Here is a 5,000-nt window from a genome sequence, read left to right as displayed (position 1 = left end):
CAAGGCATTGCTGGGTTGGGCTCCCTTGGCCTTTTGGGCGCCTTGGACGATGTCTTGCGAAGACCATGGGCACAAGGCCATGGCATATGGTGAGGAAAGGACCACGGTTGCCAAGGTTAGGCACCGGAATGCTTGGCCTTGGCTTGCCCTAGCAGGGCATTGCTGGGTTGGGCTCCCTTGGCCTTTTGGGCGCCTTGGACGATGTCTTGCGAAGACCATGGGCACAAGGCCATGGCATATGGTGAGGAAAGGACCACGGTTGCCAAGGTTAGGCACCGGAATGCTTGGCCTTGGCTTGCCAAAGCAGGGCATTGCTGGGTTGGGCTCCCTTGGCCTTCCGGGCGCCTTGGACACTGTCTTGGGAAGACCATGGGCACAAGGCCATGGCATATGGTGGGGAATGGACCACGGTTGCCAAGGCTAGGCATATAGAGAGGAATCGCATTTTTGCCCGGATAGGCACCGGAATGCTTGGCCTTGGCTTGCCATAGCAGGGCATTGCTGGGTTGGGCTCCCTTGGCCTTCCGGGGGCCTTGGACGCTGTCTTGGGAAGACCATGGGCACAAGGCCATGGCATATAGTGAGGAATGGACCACGGTTGGCAAGGCTAGGCATATAGAGAGGAATGGACCACGGTTGCCAAGGTTGCGCAAGTTTTGGGCATTTTTTGCCCGGATATGCCCAAGTATGCCCCGATAGGCCCGTTACGCCCCGGTATGAACGCGTATGCCCGGATAGACTCGGTATGCCTTGGGATACATGCGTATGCCCCGATAGGCTTGGTACGCCCCGATATGCGCACGTGTGCCCCAGTAGGGCTCGGTATGCCCCGGTATGTACGCGTGTGCCCCGATAGGCCCGGTATGCCCCGATATGCACACGTGTGCCCCAATAGGGGTCGGTATGCCCCGGTAGGTACGCGTGTGCCCCGTAATGCACGTTTCGCAGATCTCCCCGCATGTCCCGCCCCTATATGTAATACTTACTTACTTACTTACTTTCTTTCTTGCTTGCTTGCTTGCTTGCAATGGTTGGGAGTGCCCGGCATGCCCCGCTGCAGAGACCAAGGGCGCAATGACTTGGCACCGCGGATGCCGGGACTCCGGCACTTCCCGTGGCACTGATGGTTGGTTCCAAAGACAAAAGGCCGTGCAAGGCCACCGCACCGCGGATGATTTTGCTCGTGCTGGCGCCGTTGTGTGGCCAAAGAACATGCGCGAATGCTCGTGTCGGAAGGGTTGGTGTCCTGGCCCCGCGGGTGTCACGAATGCTCGGTTGCGAAGACCATGGGACCAGAGCCATGGCACGTCGGATGATGGCTCCAGCTGGCGCCCCGGCACTTTCTGTGGCATTGATGCTCGGTTTCAAAGACAAACGTGCGCAGGGCCAGGGGACCGCGGATGACTGCTCGTGCTGGCCCCGTTGGGCAGCATTGATGGTCGGTTGCAAAGAAAATGCGCGATTGCTCGTGTCGGGGCCCGGCAAGCCAAGGCCAAGCGAGCCATGGCACGTCGGATGATGGCTCCAGCTGGCGCCCCGGCACTTTCTGTGGCATTGATGCTCGGTTTCAAAGACAAACGTGCGCAGGGCCAGGGGACCGCGGATGACTGCTCGTGCTGGCCCCGTTGGGCGGCATTGATGGTCGGTTGCAAAGAAAATGCGCGATTGCTCGTGTCGGGGCCTGGCAAGCCAAGGCCAAGCGAGCCATGGCAACGCGGATGATGGCTCGCTAGTGCTGGCGCCGTGCACAGTGGCCTCGCACACTCGCCCTGCACGCTTCCCTTGCACGCAGCCTTGCACACTAGCCTCGCATGCGAGCCTTGCACCCTAGCCATGCAAACTAGCCTTGCACGGTAGCCATGCACACAAGCCGTGCACATTAGCCATGCGCACAAGCCCCGCACACTAGCCTTGCGCACAACCCTTGCACACAAGCCTTGCACTCAAGCAATGCACACAAGCCCTGGACACTAGCCTTGCACACGGGCCTGGCACACAAGCCTTGGGCACTAGCCTTGCGCACTAGCGTTCCACATGAGCCTTGCACACTAGCCTTGGACACTAGCCTTGCACACAGGCCTTGCACACTAGGCATGCTTGGGCGAGCTGATCCCGCATCAAGTCGACGGGTCTAGGCATTCTTGGGCGCAGATCCCGCATCGTCTCGTCGCGTCTGGGCGCAAACACGTCGCGTCTCGTTGCGTCTTCAGAAGTCGTCGCTAACAGCACCTTTGGTTGCCACTGGTGGTTAGGCTGGTTGGTTGCGCAAACCCTATAGGAGGGTGGCATGCTGGTGGGCGTTTTTGCCCGGATAGGCACTAGAATGTGCAGATTTTGGGCGTTTTTGCCTGGATAGGCTAAGGAATGGGCATGCTTTGGGCGTTTTTGCCCGGATAGGCACCGGAATGCTTGGCCTTGGCTTGTCCTAGCAAGGCATTGCTGGGTTGGGCTCCCTTGGCCTTTTGGGCGCCTTGGACGATGTCTTGCGAAGACCATGGGCACAAGGCCATGGCATATGGTGAGGAAAGGACCACGGTTGCCAAGGTTAGGCACCGGAATGCTTGGCCTTGGCTTGCCAAAGCAGGGCATTGCTGGGTTGGGCTCCCTTGGCCTTCCGGGCGCCTTGGACACTGTCTTGGGAAGACCATGGGCACAAGGCCATGGCATATGGTGGGGAATGGACCACGGTTGCCAAGGCTAGGCATATAGAGAGGAATGGCATTTTTGCCCGGATAGGCACCGGAATGCTTGGCCTTGGCTTGCCATAGCAGGGCATTGCTGGGTTGGGCTCCCTTGGCCTTCCGGGGGCCTTGGACGCTGTCTTGGGAAGACCATGGGCACAAGGCCATGGCATATAGTGAGGAATGGACCACGGTTGGCAAGGCTAGGCATATAGAGAGGAATGGACCACGGTTGCCAAGGTTGCGCAAGTTTTGGGCATTTTTTGCCCGGATATGCCCAAGTATGCCCCGATAGGCCCGTTACGCCCCGGTATGAACGCGTATGCCCGGATAGACTCGGTATGCCTTGGGATACATGCGTATGCCCCGATAGGCTTGGTACGCCCCGATATGCGCACGTGTGCCCCAGTAGGGCTCGGTATGCCCCGGTATGTACGCGTGTGCCCCGATAGGCCCGGTATGCCCCGATATGCACACGTGTGCCCCAATAGGGGTCGGTATGCCCCGGTAGGTACGCGTGTGCCCCGTAATGCACGTTTCGCAGATCTCCCCGCATGTCCCGCCCCTATATGTAATACTTACTTACTTACTTACTTTCTTTCTTGCTTGCTTGCTTGCTTGCAATGGTTGGGAGTGCCCGGCATGCCCCGCTGCAGAGACCAAGGGCGCAATGACTTGGCACCGCGGATGCCGGGACTCCGGCACTTCCCGTGGCACTGATGGTTGGTTCCAAAGACAAAAGGCCGTGCAAGGCCACCGCACCGCGGATGATTTTGCTCGTGCTGGCGCCGTTGTGTGGCCAAAGAACATGCGCGAATGCTCGTGTCGGAAGGGTTGGTGTCCTGGCCCCGCGGGTGTCACGAATGCTCGGTTGCGAAGACCATGGGACCAGAGCCATGGCACGTCGGATGATGGCTCCAGCTGGCGCCCCGGCACTTTCTGTGGCATTGATGCTCGGTTTCAAAGACAAACGTGCGCAGGGCCAGGGGACCGCGGATGACTGCTCGTGCTGGCCCCGTTGGGCGGCATTGATGGTCGGTTGCAAAGAAAATGCGCGATTGCTCGTGTCGGGGCCTGGCAAGCCAAGGCCAAGCGAGCCATGGCAACGCGGATGATGGCTCCAGCTGGCGCCCCGGCACTTTCTGTGGCATTGATGCTCGGTTTCGAAGACAAACGTGCGCAGGGCCAGGGGACCGCGGAGGACTGCTCGTGCTGGCCCCGTTGGGCGGCATTGATGGTGTGTTGCAGAGAGCATGTGCGATTGCAAGTGTCGGCCGGGTTTGGGTTCCCTTGGGCTTTCGGGTGCCTTGGACGCTGTCTTGCGAAGACCATGGGCACAAGGCCCCGTCCTGGCCCCTTGTTCGATTCGCTCTCGTCTTGCGCTTGCTTCCAAGGTCCTCCATGACCTTCCCCATGGCCTTGCTAGATCCCCCCCATGACGCATGACCTCTGTCCGTTGATTGGTTTTGAGTGCACACCATGCCCGGCTTGGCACCGTGTTGTCGCGTGAGTGGCATTTGGATCGTGCATGCTGGTGGGCTACCTGCCAATGCGCACAAGCCTTGCACACTAGCCTTGCGCACGAGCCTTGCACAAAAGCCTTGGACACAAGCCTTGCGCACAAGCCATGCGCACAAGCCTTGGACGCTAGCCTTGCACACAAGCCATGCATACAAGCCTTGCTCACAAGCCTTGGGCACTGGCCCATCGCAGTAGCCTTGCACACAAGCCTTGCGCACTAGCTTTGGGCACGAGCCTTGCGCACTTGCCTTGGGCACTAGCCTTGCACACAACCCTTGGGAACTAGCCTTGCGCACCAGCCTTGCCCACAAGCCTTGCACACCAGCCTTGCACACTAGCCTTGCATACAAGCCTTGCACACTAGCCTTGCACACAGGCCATGCTCACTAGCCTTGGGCACTAGCCTTGCACACAGACCTTGGGCACTAGCCTTGCGCACTAGCCTTGCCCACGAGCCTTGCACACTAGCCTTGCACGCAGGCCTTGCACGCTAGGCATGCTTGGGCCAGCAGCTCCCGCATCAAGTCGGCGGGTGTAGGCACGGTTGGGCGCAGATCCCGCATCGCCTCGTCGCGTCTGGGCGCAAACCCGTCGCGTCTCGTTGCGTCTTCAGAAGTCGTCGCTAACAGCACCTTTGGTTGCCACTGGTGGTTAGGCGGGTTGGTTGCGCAAACCCTATAGGAGGGTGGCATGCTGCGGGGCGCTGGAATGCGCAGGCTTAGGGCGTTTTTGCCCGGATAGGCACTGGAATGTGCTGGTTTTGGGCGTTTTTGCCTGGATAGGCTAAGGAATGGGCTG

Source organism: Tasmannia lanceolata, unplaced genomic scaffold, assembly GCF_043159265.1.
Source record: "Tasmannia lanceolata isolate RefF3 unplaced genomic scaffold, GAP_Taslan_0.1 ptg000118l, whole genome shotgun sequence".
Lineage (NCBI taxonomy): Eukaryota > Viridiplantae > Streptophyta > Magnoliopsida > Canellales > Winteraceae > Tasmannia > Tasmannia lanceolata.
This window is presented reverse-complemented; position numbering follows the sequence as displayed.